Raw genomic sequence first — 20220 nt, 5'->3', positions numbered from 1 at the left:
GCTTCTGAAATTGAAATTCCTTGGAAATGTCTATCACGATAATAATTAATAAAGATTTTAAAACAGCATCTTCATTGGAATGGTTTTCAGCCATATTACAGAAGCCCATTTTTTAAAAGTATGGGCTGTTTTAGATTTTGGGTGGTTTTTTTTTTAATAATATACAGAGAACAGAAAACCATGTATGCCCTAACATTGAAATACCTAAAGTTAAGTGGAAATGAGCAGAAAGCAGTCATGAATGGTTTGAGATTGTATTTGTAAGAATGAGATAAGCATCTGCATATTTATCCATTTTTATCTGAATGTTTTTATCCTGGAAAAGAGTCCAGAACTACAGAGCATCACGTGATATTTAGGCAAGATGCGCTTAGTGTGTTTTGTGTGGCTATGCCTCGCATATGGCCCCTACATTATAGGATACAGTCAGACAGCTCATTTAAGGTACAGCAGATCTTATTGATCTCAGCATCTATGAAAACCTGGAGCACATCTGAAAGAAAGGATTTCTCAAAGATTTAAGTTTTCTACAGTAAGATAAATGAAGAGAAGCTGCAATGATGCTAGTGCAGGATTTCCAGTGCGGTCAGAAGTGTGGGAGCATGCAGGTAAGCCATGATCCACTTTTACATTTGGATTTCTATCTCAAATCTTCTAAGACATATCCACACTTGAATCTTGGGTTGTGTTTTTTTTCTGCTAAAAGTTGTGGTAAACCTGAAGGCAGGGCCCAGGTGTAGGTTACCTGCTCAAAGTCACGAGGTAAGCCAAAGTCAGTGTTCTCCTGAGACATCTCATCATTAACTCTCCCATAGGCACGATGTCAAAAGCTAAGTCAAGAATATAATCTAAGAATGTTTCTTGTGATATTTGGACACATGTTTCACAGAGGAGAGGAATATCTGAAGGATATAATAATGGAGGTTTTTTATTGGATTTCCTCCCCTCTTCCCTGTTGAAGTTTTTTAAAAGTCCCAGATACCTATAATAAAAAAAATAATATTTTAACCACTTTTATAATTCTTAGACTTTCTCCTGAAACCAAAAGCTATATATACCTACAATAAATTCTAGTTGCACTAGTTCCCTCACCTGGAGAAATCTGGTGTCCTTCAATGGGAAAAGAAATCTGCCATCAGACAGAGCGAAGAGCTTCCTGCCGGTGTGACAGAGGCAAAAATGTTGGATTTGTGGAAAACCATGAATCTCCTAATTGTTTCCAGGTTTTTATCCATTGCCGTAGCTAAGGAGAAGCTCTGGAAGATGAGAGGGAGTTATGGTGATGGGAAGCTAGAGGAGCTGTAGTAGCCTTACAGTAACGCTTAGAAATAGTGCTCCCTTCTTCCTCCCCTTCAGACCTGCTGGAGGGTGGCACATAAAACCTAAGACACAGCTATGCCTAGGGGGGAAATTTAGCTGACATGTTTTACTGTTGTTGTTTTGAGTCACTGATAAAGCCAAGCACTAGGGAATAGTTTGTTTGAAGTGTGTGCGTGCTCCATTCTGAGCAGGATGGGAATTATCAGTTTATACGCCAATCAGATAATCACGGTGGAGAATAACTGGCAAGTGTGATGTTGATATTTTGGCTGAGGGATGAAGAGGACCGTTTCTTCTTCCCCTTCATGCACCTAAAATTTTGGCTCCTAGCAAACTTGGGAATCCAGTATACATCCAGATTTTTATTGTGCTTTATTGTATTTTATTTTATTTTTTTATCCAGCCAAAATAATTAGTTATAGGAAAGAAAATATAGTGGAATCAAACATTCCTGGAGAGATCTTTCCATTCTTTTTTTTCCCCTTCATCACTTGCCAACCACAGGCTTTGCACTTGGCTTCTCAAGCAGGAAGAGAAAAGAAAAGATAAAGGGACAGAAAAACTTTCTGCACCTCATGCTTGAAATATTTTTGCTTTCATTAGTGAGAGGTAGAAGACATCAACCTAGGACTGGACTGAATGCAAATACTACAGGTACTGTGTGGGTCTCAGTGCCCTAATAATCAACAATACTATCCCTCAAACAGGTTAGCTAATAACAAAAATGAAGGCTAGTCCAGCAATTAATGTGCTAGTCTGAACTTGATAAACGTGAATTCAAATCCTTGTTCTTGTCGTGTTTGTATATTGCACCATAAAGTTGGCTGTCTGAGAACAGATGCATGAAGATGCTTATGAACCCGGATTTACATTGAAATTACAAATAAGGCATTTTTTAGGGATGGAACATGCGTACCTGATTTTCAGTGTGGACCTGGCCTCTAGTCTCTTGTTATTTGTCTGAGTGCAAATAGCCCTTTTCCATACCAAAGCAGTGCTTTAAAGGAAAATAAATTAAAGATTACACAGGTATTACAGTAAAAAACCAGAAGTTCAGCATTTCTGAGTGCTGGGTCACATGTTAAAAAGACTTACTCTCCTATGACCTAAAACCTCATACGTATGTATATTTATGAAATATGTAGCAGATTATTTTTGTAGGCTACCCTAGTCCACAGTCAAAGAGCTGAAATGTGGCCATTTGTACAGTATTTCAACTTTTATAGTCGCCTGGAGAGGCGGAGACGTTTTGCAAAGCGCGTAATGCATGCTATGTGATAGAATGGCAGCGGCAATGACTATAGCGATACCACACACACTGCAAAAGTTTGGGAAGGAAGAAATGTGATAAAATTCTCCCATTCATTGGAAACCTAGAAGGATTGAGTTTTCTGTGGGGGATCTTTCTGAGATAGGAAATTGCTCTTAGAGCTCACAGCAAACCTCCAAACATAGATCCTTGAGTATGCAGACTTCAGGTGGAGCATGAGGAGACTGTCTACATAGTAGATATCTATGCTTGTAGGCTGCTTATCAGACAAATCCTTTCTACCCCTTGAAAAGTTTCCTTCCTGATCTTCATGAAGCCACTCTACTCCCCCTTGACCACAGCTCGGTGACAGAGACTGTTTCACTTGCAGTCCTGCAGCCCTTGATTTCTAATGAATTAGACTCTTTGCAAGACATGAGACTCAGATGGCACAAACTGGGAAGGAGCGGTGAATCATGACTGGGTTATTATTTGATAAAACAATCGCCTCCTCCAAGGTTAGCATGGCTGGGTGTGTACGTATGTCTGCCTGTGTGCACACTCAGAGGGTGATTCTCATCGAAGCTACCACTTCTTGGCCTGTATCTTCACACTGACGCAATTCTGTCACGGCTAAGATGATGTTCAGGTATGGGAAATAAAAGCATAGAATAAAAAGGCTTTATTTGTTCTCCAGATTCCATACAATTTTGCCTTACACATTCTTTACTCTGGCCCTCTTCTTTCCATCAGTTGCCAAGCTAAAGTTTTGTACCGGGCCATTAAAGAAAAAGTGAAAACAAAACTTTTATTGACATGAACACTTTTTTCTTCCTCTCTCTCTTCACCATTGGGGCCTCAGCTAAAGTGACCTGAGGCTAAATAGGCTCTCAAAGAAAGCTTTCTTGCCAAAGAAATGTCATTGCTGTTAAACAGTACTAATGAATGCATAGATTTAGAACCTTATTTACATTGAAATTTGTTTAGTAAGCCAAGTTAGGTCTGAAAATTGGGACAAACTGTTTCCTCAATAATTTAATAACTCCAAAGACCTCGTCCATTTGGAAAAGGCAGAGCCTCACCATCCACTTACAAATGCAAAGTCACGTTTCCCAAAATTGAATAAAATGCTAATAATACAGCAGATCCACAGATCAGCAAGTAAAGTGGCTTTTAGCTCTGAGTTCAGCTGGAGACAGAGTGAATAACAACAGTCAGCTTACTCTGTCCTAAGCAAAATGGTTTTATTCCATCAATTGCCTGTGTTTCAAGTGTTTTGAAGGGTTCACATTTATTTTCGTAACCTCACTGAATTTGGCACCCTTGCCAGTAGTGCTGGAACTTTCAAATCGGGAGCTTTTCATTGAAACAGGCCAATTAACTCACTCGGGTCACATTCCCTATATGAACTGCTTTTAATGGTGAGCCGTACCACCCATTTTGTGGCAAACAAAAATCCATAAAAAAACCAAATTAATTCCTTTCAGCGAGTGCTTCTCAGGGGAAAGCATATTATCAGCTGGTTAACCAAATTGGGGACGCTTGGACAAATGTCTTTCTATCACACACCTCCCCAGAAGTTATTGTATCTGCTTTGTATCTGCTTTGTATCTGTATTGTATCTGCTTTGTGGAAACTGTAACACTTACTCCTACATCGTATGGATCAGTATTTTGGCAAAATCTGGTTTTGGTCTTCTGAGCCAGGTAGCCTTGGTACAGAGGCTTGAATCCAGATAGAAACTCCTCTACGGCATGGGAAGGGTGGAAACTAATTTATAGCCTGGGTCTGAGCTGAATTACAGAGTAGTTTTCTGCTCTGTCCCTTAGAGACAGAACTGAGTTTTCTAGAATAAAGACAACAGTTGCCATCTAAAGCATAAGTTGGAGGTAGCATTGATTTGGGAATTTATTCTCAGGCGAAAGTTGAATATTATGAAACACGCAGAGTCCTGCAAAACATAAAGGTACCTATGCACACCCTATACTCCATTGTCATAGAGCAGGTATAAGAAACCCTACCAGAAGCAGATGCCACAGAGGTCAGACTTTGATGTCAAAACTTGGACAGTCATCCATCATTTTGGGGCTCGTGCTTTTTCCACTAGACTACACTTATTATGCTGAATTTCAGTCCCAAAATTTATTCAGTCTCCCGCTACTGTAATTTAAAATAGTATTTTAAATGGAAATAAACAAATGCAAGTGGGCCATTATAACTCTTGTCCTGAAACTGGAGTAGAAAGGAAACAAGAGAGACACCAGTAATGTCTAAATATTTGAAATGTCTGAAAAATGATATGCTGCTCCCATCCAGCAAACATTTTGTGGAACATGGCAGGTCTCAGTCAAGCTAAGAGCCCCCAAACAAATCTACCATTCTTCACTACAAACTGTTAGGAAATACATTTTTGAAGCTGAGCCTCTATCAGAATATGATATTACATGACACTGTAACCTTTTTCCCTCCAGAAAACCACCCTTTATGAATAAAACATAGGTGACCTTTAAAAACTTAGCAGTTGTACTAGGTGATTGCATATTAACAAGCTTTTTGAGGAACTAGGACAGGCACTGTATGTTTCAGTTAAGGACAGATAATAGAACTGTTCAAATAATTTATTATTTTATACAATATAGGGAAATGTAAGAAAACTACCTCAACAAGAGTCTGCTTAAATTTTTGTAAGTATAATTTTATGTGGCTCCCCCCGTTCATCTAAATTATACAGTAACTGCTAAATGAAAGACTTCCTTTTAAAGGACAGCTCTGATTCTCCCTTGCTTGAAGTTTATGAACAGCTTTGGTTTGAGGCCACTTGATCGGACAAGTTGCAGTGACTACTAGGCATTTTTCATACGCCATCAAATGTTTCTAAGGCTTTCTGTCCTTCCTTTGCCAGGATAAAGGGTTTGGAGACAAGGCATGAGCTGATTTAAATCAGTAGAAATGCTGGGACATCAAGGCATATACAGCAATATATGTGGATAAAGAGGGCTCAGTCCTTTGGCGGACTTTGTCTCTCTAAGAAAGGCTCTTGACTTTATTTGATCATCTCTATTGAAGCCAAGTGGAGAAAAGAGAGAGTAGGTTCACACCAAAGATAACATTTCTACCAGAGGGTAGAAATCTACTTTGGAAATTCATTACATTTATAAATTGGAATAATTACACTAAATCTCACCTTCTTGCATGGGTCTTCCAGCTGCTCTCACTAGTTCTAGAGCCTGGATATCTACAGTAGAAATTTAGGGTGCTATTCTGATGTCCTCCAGCTCTTGATTGGTCCATCATATTGGCATCCCTCCTTAATTGTGCATTCAGTACATGGGGGCCTCACAGATGAGAAAAGTAAATTGCTCAGCATTTTTCTCAAGATATTTTTTCTACCTAAAGTACAATCCTGTTGCATGTGAGCAAGATGCCTTCTTCTGCTGAAGGATGTAATGGTCTTATACCTCATACCATGTAAGCAGTCAATTCACCAGTTTAGCAAAGATGAAACAGCAGCTTAGCCATTGCAGAAATCCAAATGATTATTTTAAAACCCATACCCATTGCATCACTCCCCCTGAATTTATCAGCTGGAATCCTGTAAGGCTAAATTCAAATGAAAATGCTGATAAAACATTCCCCATTGCTTGTTTTCTTTGCACCATCTCAGCTGTAATCGCCTTAAGGTGACTAGATGTTACTTCAACCTTTTGCTACACAAGCTGCTTTCTCCAAGTATTAGGACTATATCCAGGCACAGAAGAGAAAAAATCACTGACATTAGTAATTTTAGCATTCAGACTTCTTAGGCTGGTTGAAAAGTTTCTAAGCGGGAGTCTTGGGGGTGCTGAGTGTGTGTGACTTTCCCTGGTGTAGGCAGAGCACATAGCGGTTTATCCTTTGAACCGGTGGGAGGAGGGAAAGGGAAAAACATTCCACCAGGCCAACCTGGTAGGTTTTCTCCAATGTGTGATTACTGTGTTTCAGAGCATCTGTGTTGTTGCCGTATGAACTGGATAGGAACACAAAGTAATCAATTTCAGTTGAGAGCACTAATTTATCACCTTGCCATCTTTTATTGCAAGGTAGAGACTCTCTCTCTCTGTTTCTCTCCTACTTTCTAAATGCAAAATCAGGACAATAAAGAGATACCCCCCCTGCTTCCTCCATATCTTCCCTCTCCCTATTTGTTTATAAGCCCTTGTAATTAGAATAAATGCTCTGAGAAGCAGAAATGTACATGATCAACCTCCACCATTGCCTGTTAAAGGGCAAGAGCCATGCTGGTTCCCACTGGAAAATATACAGGAAAAGTTCAAATTTTAGCCACTTCTACATTACTAAGAACCTCCTCTTAATACATAATCAGCTATTCACCAAACCATGGCAAATATAGAAAACAAGTACCCTTTAATTCCTTCCTATGAAAATGGAAAAAGCCTGTTTTCTTGTCCTTGGCATAAATATGCTCTATCAAGACTAGAAAAAACAAACGTCACTATGATGGACCCAGGCTTTGAGTGTCAGAAGCAGCCTGCACTTTGCAATCTCATACCCAAGAAAGATCCTGAAAGAGGGCATGAAAGAAGGGCAGAACCTTCCCTAATGGTATGTCTACATGGTCTTTCGCAGTCTCGTATGACTCGAGATGACCGGGAGCCATTGGCCTGCAATACCACAGAACCAAGCCTGAGTATGCTGCCAGTCACTGATACTTGGCTTCTAACTTGTCGATGTTCAAACTATGGGTTGAGCAAGCCCTTATCTGCATGAAGAAGACTCTGTATGATTCTGGTTTAGCCCTTGTCTTATGTATTCTTACTAAAGCCCATAAGTACACAGCACAGTACAAAAAGAAGGAGTTCAAAGTCCATGGATTTGTTGGTTTGGTTTTCTTTTGGCATGTCTCTCAAATCACCACCTATTTTTAATATAGCTTTCAAATCATATTTGCAACCTTCCCAAGAGTTTTTCTAGCCTTTAGTAAAGTGAGGCTGTCTAGTTAAAGCCAAGCAGGTTTTGGGTGTACATATGTACATGTGGATAGATGTTCTTTCAGGACTATTAGACATATATCTACTAACTGCAGATGCTAGGGTCAACCTGAACATAGTGAAACACCTAATATCCCATCCAAGGTTGGATGAGTTACTTGGTTATCACATTGTCTTTAAATACTATTTACCCGGAACACTATTAGCTAACAAGATCTATTTGCATTCACACACTTTTTACTTTCTTTGTTTGCTATTCTTTCAGTCTTAAAACCTTTACTGTAGATGCTAAAGTCTTTCATCATAATCTTCCTTAGGAAAAACACCCTAGTTTAGGCACACACTTGGATATGTATATACATTCTTGGAACCTGACATTCCTTTGCCATGCCCAATATATCTTTCTAGGCCCCAATTTCCTAACCAAAAGCACATTACAGATCTGATGCTTTCCACAGCCTAGTAGCACATCAATAAACTAAAGATTATTGTGCTTTGTCAGGTTTTATTTTGTAACATTATGGGAAATTCTCTGCTGCTTTGGATGAGTGCATAAACTCTTATTGCTTGACAATTAACAGAGCTAGTAATAGAAAATGCAATGTAATTTACCTTAGTACAAGGGATTTTGGTTAACAAAAATTAAACTATTGAACTCTCCTCTTGTAGGAGAAGGACATTGTGTCATTATGTGTGCAATTTTTTTTTTTTTTTTTTTCGGTTAAATAAATAAAAAAACCCCGTACACAACAGCAAGTGGGTGCTGAGCCTTGGGTGGATTTATTATGAAGGCTATGTGGAATTCTTCTAATGTGCTTGCTTTGGAACAGGACAAAATAATCCCTTTGCAAAATAAGCATGCCATAGCCTTTTCTGTGATACAGAGAGAGTTCACCCAAATAAATAATGTTGAAGGGGGAGTTTCTTTATGTGCTGTGTAATTTCACTGTGCTGGAGACTTCTTCTTACCTCTGTTGCTGAATTAGGAAGGTCAGAATTCAATTCTCTCCTTCAGCAACTGCATACTATAAATGTCGAGGGGCCACCACATTACTCTGAGGACCAGTCAATCTTTTCAGGTTGACCTCTGAAGAGGTGGCTTGCGTGCTTTTGATCTCCCTGGCCTAGGAAGGTCCTGTTCCTTCTTTTCCTTCTTTTTCTTCTTTCCCTTTCCCTTTCTCTTTCCCTCTCCCTTTCCCTTTTCCTTTCCCTTTTCCTTTCCCTTTTCCTTTCCCTTTCCCTTTCCCTTTCCCTTCCCTTTCCCTTTCCCTTTCCCTTTCCCTTTCCCTTTCCCTTTCCTTTTTTTTTTTTTTTAAGAATAGGAAGGAAACTAAATCTAAGGACAATGAATTTAAGGTTGACTTGTCTCCTACCGACTGGAAATTTTGACCTGTTCAAAAGGAAATGGCATACAAATGAAGCCATGAGAGAAATGAGGCTGAGGAGCTGGGGTGGGGAGCTGGCACTGGGGGTTCAAAGCACAGCCTTAATTTATATGTTGCCTAGTGAGAACCTGAACAAATCCATGGAGAATTTGCTTTGTGTACACTACAGGAATAGGGAGTTTTGCATTCACTGTGTTTTTCTGAGCGTACCTAAAGAAGAACCTCACTGAGAAAATATACCTCAGCACTGCAAGTTTTATCTCTGTCTCCTGAATAAAAGTTAATTTTTATATTTTAAAAGGCACACTTTGACCCATTACTATTTTCAGGCCAAAGAAATGATCTAATAAAATTTAAGGCCATAATAATTAATTCTTTATGACCTCCTCATTTTGCATAGTTTCTTTATAGTGGGACTTATATCTGAGTCTTAAATGAGTGAGGGGGAAAGGTTAGTGTTTGTCTGTGCCTACCAGTCTGCCTACCCATCCATTAAGGCTTCCAGCTAGAGGGTGGATAATGGTGCTCATGGTCAATTTTCCTTCATTGGCACCAAATCAGTCTGATTCATATATGAGGGTAAGGTTTGGTCTTTAAAAAATTGGAGGGGGTTATTTAGTTAAGACATTGCATGTCTATTTCCTAGCACATTTCAGAGGGTTTTATGTTCTCGATATTGGAGGCAATTTAGATAATCCCAGCCTAAGGTAAGAGTATTGGTCTTTCCTGTAACCATAAGCGTGCACATGAGTGAAAAAGTCAGAAAGGTTTCAACAATGGAACATGGCCTTTTCTGGGGAACTGGGTGTATTTGAACAGTGGGCTTTGTAAGCAAGGCAATAATAGCCTCACATAGATAGATAATGATGTATGTTATGGAATTGTGAATTGGGGTTTAAAATTGTGCCCTCCTGCCCTCACACCGCCTTACACATACAAACAAAACAAAGCAGAGTTTGAGATGGAAGCATTAGACTGGATTGGCTGAAAAGCTTTCCTCTTACTGGAGGGGGTAAGCCTGTATCAGATAGTGTTGAAATCACCTACTTGACCCTTGTCTAACCTTCAATCCAGAATGTACAAAGTAGGACAGAGCTAATCCCAGCAAGTAGGTTTAAGCAAACAGACTAACAATTTACTACCACTCAGAGAATGTCGCTTTCTGAACTTTCTGCTCACACATGATTTTGGAAACAAGAGCCATTTAAAGCAGAGATGCATTACGGGGAGAGTATGAACTCCCACTTCAAATCCAGTGAAAGCTCTTCACACTTAACCAGCACTGAAGACGACATCTGTGTCTTTACTGGTATGCGTGGTAGAACATACATGATGTATGACTTCCAGAGTACAGTATAGTGATTCTGCAGCAGGTTTTCCCACTCTCATTATTTACCTGAAAGACTCAGGTCTCCTGCCAAATAATTTGCCATGTTGTGTAGCATTCTTAATAGCACAAAAAAAAGCAGTTACATAGAGTATGTATGTGTAGTTATTGTTATTTATGAAGATTTTCTTCTTATACAACCCTTTATGGAGGAATTATTTTAGGCTGGAAACCTCTAGACCCTTCCTACATCACCTTGGAGCACAGAGGAAGACTGAGAAAAATGAAATGTGACAATTCTTCAAACCTAGCCTGCCAATTGGAAAAGTTTGTTCATTGTTTTGTCAAGGCCAGACTGTGCCAATGCTAGCTAGGTTGATCTTTCCCTTACTTTCCACTTAGTTCTGACAATTTAAATGGCCTTATCACGTGGGAAAGGTATAACGCAAATCAAACAGGAAAGTACTATTCAAATTGGGCAAAAATGCAGTATCATACTCATTATGGAATGGACTCTGACCCTCAAATATTGCTTTTGCACATCACGCAGGGTCAAATCATGATTACTTTTTTTAATGGGATTTTTTTTTTTTTATTTCAGTAGAACAACCTGTGAGATTATCTTTTCTTACTCCTAAACAGAAAATTTGTGTGGTTCTGAATATAAATTGTAACCTTGTGGCTGAGCTCAACACCTCAGCTTTGTGCTTGCCAACACCAAAGTCCTCTCAACTTGTACGGGAGTTTGGATCTGATTCCATAGTGGGACATTGTGGCTTAGATTCATTTTTGATGTTCCTTATATCCAATAAGACATTGTGACGACAGAGATTATGTACAATGTGGATAGACACTGACACGGAGAAATTATGATGTCAGGGTTGTTTGAGAGGTTTTTATCTATTATGAGGCAAATATCACATTCCTTATATATTTTTTCCTTGAGATACCTGACTATAAACTTGCCCTACAAAAATGAACTAGAACTTTGTTAGAAGGTTCATCAAGGCCAGAAACAATTCTGGCTAAGAAATAAACTACATTCAAAGGCCAAAGAAGTGCAAAACTAGCAGGCATTGCCATAAATTACTGGCAAAACCCAAATTGTAGTTATGCAGTTCTTTTTTGCCTTTTTTCATCATTTGTTCCAGCATGAGAGTCTCTTTTTAAAGGGAAAGCTAATGAAATACCGCCAGCCTGAAGCAGGAATGAGGACACTGTGACTGTTTCCCACTGACATATACAGTGAGCTCATTAAAAATACAGTCAATTTTTTTAATAGTAAAATCATTTTAAGTTTGCTTATATGGTGCACATAAATCCAAAAGCCTGAATTATTGAGTGTTATTAAGCCCAATGCCGTGAAACCTGCACTATTTTTCCCACTGCACTTTCAAAGGTAATGCTTAGCTGCCCGCAGTCCCCAGAAAGATACTTCCCCTCTCAAATGTGTGTGCTAAAGCCACCGAGACTCTTCCTGAATCCCTCATCCTTTACTCAGTCCTTTTCTGATCCTTCCCAGGTAATGGAGCCAAACGCCCAGAATTTGGAGGTGAGGTCAGATTATGAAGACAATCCCAGAGAAAAGAGGGGGAACAAAATCAAGCCTGTAAAAGAATGAGTGGAGTGTGGAAAGCCCGAGAGTTTGGATCTCCACTTATCTGACTCCTTCTCCCACTCTACTTCATGTTGAATGTGCTGTCTTATCTGTTTCTCATTTTTGGTATGTGATTTTGTTGGCACTAACAGGAATGTTTTTTCTCCTCTCATTCTGGAAGACATGCCAAAGAGTGCACAGAAAGCTCATATGACAATCTTTTAATGGTATATGTGAAAGCATGAAGAATTTAAAAGGAAGAAGGAACATACTTGCAATTAAAATCACATGCTACATCCTGTAAATAGACTTCCACTGAAAGAGTCACATCTCAGGCACATGCTGTGACAGTTCCTGCACATGGCTCTAACTGTCATGAAACTACTTGCTGGTAAAATATTTACAGTTCCCCAAGTTATATACAGAGGGCACCTTCTTGTGAAGCAACGGCAGGGGAGGGAACTTACTGGACGCTAATTCCTCTCTATCATTTAAGCTCTTTATATTAAATGAAAGCCAAACCAATCCTAACATTTTTTCAGTTGCCAGATTAGTTTAGTAGCATCACGTTTCTGAATTTGTGATGCAGTTTTTCACGCTCACACTTGCACAGAGATCTGCCCACATGCATGGTTGCACCCCCCCCGTTTCCTTTACCAGTCCTGCTGATTCTGGATCAAATCTGTAGCTGAGGACTGGACCAGGCAGACAGACCCAGTTTGCTTTTGCAGCACAGTTGGCTGAAGCAATAAACTGGAACCATCACAATCAGGTAGTTACAAACAGCACAAGTCTCATGGCCTTGCATGGCTCAGAACTTTCCACCCATTACTTCTGTTCCAGGACTGACAAAACCTCATCCCACTGGTGTTCGTTGGTTTGCAGTTGATATTTACGTCTTTAAAAATGCGAGTTCCTCCTTCGTGTAGCGCTGGCAGGCATTTGTTACTCCTCCAGACAGCACAGTAAGCCTGAGTGTGTTCCTGCAGGGCTGGATGAACATGTGGGCTTGCGTGTCTAGGTCTTCTCATAGGGAATGAACAGCTTTGCAAAATAGGGTTTGTTCTAACCATAGCTTCCCTAGGTTTTGTGGGCATAAAGATTTCTCCTAGACCTAATGCTGAAGAAATGCTGAATTTTGTTTGTAAAGTTAAAGCAATCATATATAACTTTGCCATAACTTGGTTGAGTTTGTAAAGACATTGTTTTTAAATGGTCACTGAGATTTGCTACCAAACCATAGACTGATCTGGCTTATGTTTGCCCCAGAACATGAACTATTTTGAAGCTTTACATTGTCCATATAAAAGAAGATGGTTAAAAGGATATTTTCTCATTTTATGAAGTATAGTAGGTTAGCTGAGGTAAGGTTTAGCATTAGGACTAAAGAAGCTACTCTCACATTTTGTAGAGAGCATCAGAAATAACACCTCATACATCTTCCTTCACAATTATTTTTATCTTCTGTATCTTAGACACTTATCCCAAATTTCCAGGTCTCTGTCCTTCACGGAGATCTTTATCAATTGGAAAAGTACACCAGTCTTGAAGCTTTAATGTTAAGCACATTTCCACAAGAAAGTATTGCTTTAACAAGGGTGGAAAATGTTCTCCTTAGAAGAGCAATTATCATTAAAGTTTCATTATCAAAAGAATAGTTACCTAAAGCAGAAAAGTATGAACAGTCCCACTGATTCATTCTCCTGACAAAGTGTGACAGCAATCCCAAGATGAATTTATTTCAAAGACTAGTACAAATTTGGTCTGTCTGTCTATGCATATAATATGGCTATTGCTATATTACCAGATTGAGCACATCTTCAACTGATGCCAACAGACTGATACCTTTAGTGATGATATGCTGTTTTACACCGCGTGGGGACCTGTTCATATCTTTTGAACCAGTGGCTGAATTTTCTCTTTGGTTTTGTATTCCAGGTTATCTTCTCAAAAGGGTTAACTTCTTCACCAACATCTTAGAACTCAAAATAAGCCTTCAATTTCACACCATAGGCTCATGTACTTTCAAACCTTTTGAGAGTCAACCACTGTAGGCATGTGTGGCACAAACTGTGATTTGCCTGTGTCTTTATCATGAATCATTTACATTCCCCTGCATCATATAATGCATCATATAAGCTAGAGATGACCCACGTTGGCTTTGTGTATGATAAGGATTTATTCACTCACTGGCTGAGACGTTGGGAAAAGGAATTTTTTCATAATTGGTTTACTCCAAAGCAGATCTGGGAGGAGCTACACAGTAAAATTTATAGGGGTCTTTAAGATTTTTAATTTAAGATAAAACAGAGGTGCATATCTTTTAGATTATATATCTTAGACACATATTAAACTCTAATTATACATAGACTTAAGTGTACCATCTTTAAATGATAGATTTGGCTTATTTTAGTAGAAATTGAATACAATAGATTGAATATTTATTGGTATTATTATATTAAGTGACAATGTACCTTTTAATGTAAAAATAATACCAAAAAGAAATTCCACTTTGCCAAGATAAACAGTATAACAACAGTAACCAACTGTGTTGGCTTTTTCTTGTGTCAGAGTTGGGCAGACCAAATTATAAAGTCCTTCACCAGGCACAAAACTCTCAACAAAATCAATGGGACTTTGTTTAAATATAGATTCAATTAAATCCACATAATCTGGCCAGTTATTGGTAACTTTGGTCAGGATGAGAATCTTAAGGAGGCAGCTGAATCTTTCCCATCTCTGCCATTACATAAATGTTATTTTTGCTAGGATATCTTCCTTCACCCCCACCCCCAAGCAGTTCAGAGACAATAAAACACCAGGAATCCCTGAAGAGTGGTAAAATGCTGACATGATTTAAGGAGGAAGACTCTGATAAGAAGATAAAAATCTAATAAACAGAGTCTGGAGGACCTTGGCAAGTCTCAGCTGCTTGCCAGTGTAAGCAAAGCCCCTCCCAAGGAAAACAAAGGGAGCCTTAATCTCAAGGACATTCCACTCACAAACCATCTGAAGGAGAAAGTCAAGGCCATGACCTCTGCAGTCTGAAGTTATGAGCATACTGACAAGAAAATATTTGACTTGGTTCAAGAAGCAAAGTCAGTCATTGGATTTTTTAATATCTTTTTTCTTCAATAAGAGACAAAATAATGCAGGGCTCTGTTATGTGTAAATGTCTATATATACCCGCCTTTTCTCACTGTTAAATGGAAGGGGTATTCACATGCACATGATACATGTATATTATTATTATTATGCATGATATATACATTGAATCAAATATCTATGCCCCAAGACTTCCCCAAGATAAATAAGCTAATAGTATATGACTGCTGTATTTTTGACTAGACAAGACACAATGTCAACAGATTAAACTGTTGCCTTTGTGTCTTACTGTATGTAACTTTAGGCCACTTAAAAGCTTCTAAAAGATAGCTAGGCTGTAATTAGTTTCAAGGAATCTAAATTGGTTCAGATAAATCAAATGGAAACACAAAACGACATCTAACAGCCAAAGTTTTCTCAGGCTGCGAAGATTCATTGTCTCCTTCAGTCAGCATCTACTTACCCTTAATAGTCACTCTCCTGCCATTCTGTGGACACTTCACTTGTTTTTAGCATTGGAAATGAAGACATTTGGAAAGCGTGGTCCTCAGACTGCCTCACAACGCTTTTCTGAAATTTCTATTCTGATTCGAAAGGTTGGTAGGGTTTAGGCACTAAAGGTATGCATAAAGGTGCAGGAACTTCTCAGCTTTCTGGAAGGTGTGGACTTTGCTCTTGCTAGTCATCACATTTTGTCATTCAAGTTCAAATTTAAGAAATACAGGTGATCTTTTCTGAAGCTGGCTCTCCGAATCAGCACAGCCCTGTAAAAACTCTCTCCTTTGCTGTCTATTGCAATTTATTCCTAGGATTCTGTGTAAACTTCCCTTGGAGCAAATTCTCCCCTGGTGCTGGGGATTAGGACTTGGTGTGTCACACTCCACTCACTATGAGAAGATCTCCGGCTAAATATTTCATACAGATTTTTAATGCCCCATTTGTTTCCAGATGCTGGTAACTTTATTAAGGTTAATTGTACTGCCCTGAAACGTGGCTATGAAGCACATTATTCACACACATTGCTGCAGCTCACTAACCCTTTGGGTTCCCTTACCAATGCCTAACACTTTGATTTCATCACTGGATGTTGTAATCTTCTCAGACCTGCTTTGCCAGTGGGGACCAGCAGAAGTGTCTTGAGGTGCCAGATCACTAAGACTTAATGTCAGATATAAGTAACCCTCTGCATATTCAGAAAGGGTCCAGACTGACCCCATCTCTTCTTAGAAAAATAAGTAATGCAGTCCATGGATAAGAATAATAATTATTTTTGCAAGTGCTCCACCAGAAGCTGGGAATTTGAATTTTGAGCTGTGAGGGAGTAGGTTGTACAACATAAAGAGAAGCGAGGATGATCTGTTAGAGAGATAAGCCTGACAAGCAGAATTTGGGTTCAGGCTGGAACTAGGCTAGCATCTGTCAGAAGTCTGAAGTAATCTGAACTGAACCCTGCCCCTCCAATAACCTGCCTTGTTGTTGTGGCACCTGATGACATTTTCTGCCGTGTTGTGTAATGACTTAAGGGCTGTAATGGGTTGCATGCTGTTAAATGCCATCAAATGCCGTGAATCATAAACAATCCTGGCTTCTAAACCAGAGATTAGGGATATTTATGAAGTTTAGTCTCAGTTTGCTTTTTCCAGACTCTTGAAGTTCAGAGGGTTCCTTTTATTCTTCTTTTGGTTTTTTTTGTTTGGTTTTTTTTTTTTGGGGGGGTGGGGGGTGGGGGTGTTGTTGTTTGTTTTTTTTTTATTGCACAGACTGCTTCCTGCTGCCGTGATTGACCCTGCTACTAATATACCCAAACTGCAGGGCTTGATGTTAATCCAAAGGACTTGAACGTCTGAACTGATTGCCTGCTGACAGCCAGTGTAAAACTCAAAAGCATGGCTGCAGATATTGAGATTAGATATTGGAAGACGAAAAAAAAAAGGAAAAAAAAGGATGCAACTGTTTCTTCTCTGCAGAAGCATCAGGAAACAATCCCTATTATCCCACTCCTTAAGTGCAATTTCTGGTTCCCAAAACTTTGCAATGTTACAAACCTTTTATTGATCCTATAAGAATGAAAGCAGATACAACAAAGAAGCCGTAAAGCACGAAGATAAAAGAGGAATAAAAGGGACAAGGCACTTACTGTTGTTTGTTATAGTCTTAAAAGGAATTAAGTTTAAAAAAAAAAAAGGAAAGAAAAAAGATAAGCACCATAAAAAGTAGTGAGGGGGTGCCAAATCCAGATCTGGCTATAACTGGCCATGTGTACACTGATTCATATTGCCATGCTTATATAGGAAGATGCTCCATGGGACAGTTCTCTAGATCCTCATTTTTGTTTTACTTTATATGAATTTCCTGGAGAAAGGACTGAGGATTAAATTTATATTCAGTGCTGTATTTCTGTTCACCTATGGCTTTACTGGAAGCGACAAGGGAATTACACACGCACACACATATGCACAAATGTTCTCCTGTGCCACTGAATGACTCTTCTGGTCCTGCTGTGTTATAGTGTTTGATACTTGTGCACATACCTTACTGATCCCATTTGGATTTGTTCTCCCCATTCTTCTTAATAGTCGTTAGATAAAGATTATCTATCTGTAAGTGACAAAGATATCATGTTGTCTGCCAGGTCATCTGATGCTGTTCAAGATAAATGCTCCTAAGTCTTATTTGAAAGCTCTTTTGAGCCAAATGGAAGCACTTTGGTGAAACCCCTAAGAAAAAACCTGACTCGACTGGTCTGTGAAAGGCCTGATTCTGTGCAAATCTGTTTCTTCAGCTGGGGAACTAACCTTCTTATACATTTATTACAGCAAGCAGCACGAACACTGAACAAGTGTAAATATTCATTAATAATGACAAATCATTCCGAATGCTGCACACAAGCAATAAAGGAAGGGGCTCCTGCATAAATAAACAGGCAGATGTGTCTGAAGTTTTAAGGCATTATTCTGGTATTTCCAAAGCACCTCAATGATGTGGATGTTCCAGCCTCAACTCCTTTGGACCCATTTGGAAATCCTGCATTTGGGCAAGTCGCAAGCACCTGAAAGCATCTGCTTCAAACCCAGGGTTAAAAGCAGTTTGTGTTTATATGCTACTCTACTGCTGAGCTGAGCTATCAGAAACATAGGCAATCATCCATCCCTCTTCAACTCTCCCTCCCCAGCACTCCCTAAACTTGTATTAGGAGTTGAGGAAGAAGTCAGAGGTGGTTATTGTGCACAAATCATCTGCTGGCTGAAGTTTTTGGTGGCAGCCAAGAGAGAAGAAGGAAAAAAATTAGAAAAATTTCAATTTCAGGACCATTATTATTTTCATTAATCATAAGAGGCGCTGTCACCCCTGTCCTTATTCTTTAGAGGGAGATCTATTATACGGTCCATTTAGTCCAAGCCATATTACCTCATATGTTTTCCTGGCTGACCAAATAAGACTTAAGAGATAAAACAATTTACTGTTCATTATGATCCGTGTCACTGGAATCAATCTATTAACCTACATTAACTGGATATGTGACGATAGCTCACATACACGCTTCTCCGATTTAAAAAAAAGAAAGAGAGGATAAGGGAGGGGCTGAAGGGAGGGGGGTGGAAAGGGAGAGGGAGAGAGAGAGGGGAAAGGAAATCAAGGCCCATAAAGTGCAGCAGACGTATAATTTGCCAAGCGAATACAACTTCATTTTCCAGCGGCCACTGCTGCGCCCTCCACATCTTCACGCAGCCCCTGACCTGTGAAGAATTCTAACAAATTGGCTTCTATTGTGAAGCCAAAAGGTGCCATCAATGAAGGGACGGTTCGCTGGTCCTAAAGTATGATGGGAAATCGCAGGCTGGAATAAAGAGCTGCAGTTTTATGAAGTTAACCCGTTGAGGTTAAATCCAAGCAGGGATGCTGGAGCAGGCTCTTGCCCCTTCCGATGACTTAATAGGGAGAAGAGGATTTATTCAGATGTGTTGCCCGAACGCAGGGAAACATCCCTTGCCGAGCAAGGCAGAAGGAAGAGTTTCTCCCCAGCATGCAGACGAAGCAACTTCTGCTGTGCCACAGTGCAGATTCATTCTCTCTCTTTTGCTCTCTCTTTCGCTCTCCATGCTTGATAGATTGTAAGTGTCTAGAGGGAAGAAAGTGAATCAATAGGTGGTCTTCCTGATGCTCGTTTGCACAGCAAAATAACTTTTGAGTAAACAGCCAATGAGTTAAGGTAGTGCCACCTCTACACAGCTCCATCAGTCTATTTACTCTGGATTTGCACTTGCTTATTAAGCGCTTATCTGGATGCAGGTCCTTTTTTTGTTATACCCTCCTCCAACATGCTGGGGTCCTGCTGGTGGCTGATAACTAGGAGATGTTTCCTTTGTGCTGACTGCCTCAATGCTTTCTGACCCAGCCATGCTTGCCCAGAGAAAGCCCTGGCAGGGACTCTGCCCTGCCCGCAGTCACTCTGTGCCTGGGCTCCAGAATCACATGCCAAAGGTACTGGGAAGAGGTGGGAGCGGTGCTGGTACCATTTCCAAAGGGTTTTAATCTGCTTTTTGCAAGTATTAATGTGGCAACTACCAAACTTCATATTGTTACTACAGCTGCTTTAATTGGGTACTGGAGGTACTTTGCTTGGAAACCAGCAGGTTGAGACCTACCTTATTCACACTGGTGCTTCTCTCTTGGATTGCAGATGCCTCACTCTTATTCCATTATCAACCTTGAGTTACTCCACTTTGTCCTCAACCTGCAGCCCTTGTGGCCGTGACACCGGATTTCTCTGAAGTGATGGAGCTGCTTCTGTCCTCTGCTGTGTTTGCTGGTGCTGTCCTTGTGTATGCCAGTAAAGCGTGGGAGTCCACGAGGTTGTAGATTCTCCAAAGACCTGGCCCATCTCCACTGGCTCCAGCAGCAATTGTATCAAATTGGACTCACTTTACCCGCCTAGAGGTAACGTGGGCTTTAATAGCAGGGACTAGTGGGGTAATACTCACATCCACGTAACATCTGCCTTAAATATTCCTTCCAGCCCAGCAAATTACAAATGCATGGCCACAAACCCTGTGCATAGTCCACGACTTGTTTTCTCATTCTTCTGTAAAAACAATAAAGGGCTGCAAGGGTGCTTACAGTGAATGTAATGAATAGTAGAATAAAAATAATCTTGTGGTTCTGCCTCATAGTTTTCACTCTATGCAGTGAGCCATCATGCTAGGAACTGGTCTAACATTTTGCAGAGGCTCTTGCTGCCCCACTGTGCC

Source organism: Gavia stellata, chromosome 13, assembly GCF_030936135.1.
Source record: "Gavia stellata isolate bGavSte3 chromosome 13, bGavSte3.hap2, whole genome shotgun sequence".
Classification (NCBI taxonomy): domain Eukaryota; kingdom Metazoa; phylum Chordata; class Aves; order Gaviiformes; family Gaviidae; genus Gavia; species Gavia stellata.
This window is presented reverse-complemented; position numbering follows the sequence as displayed.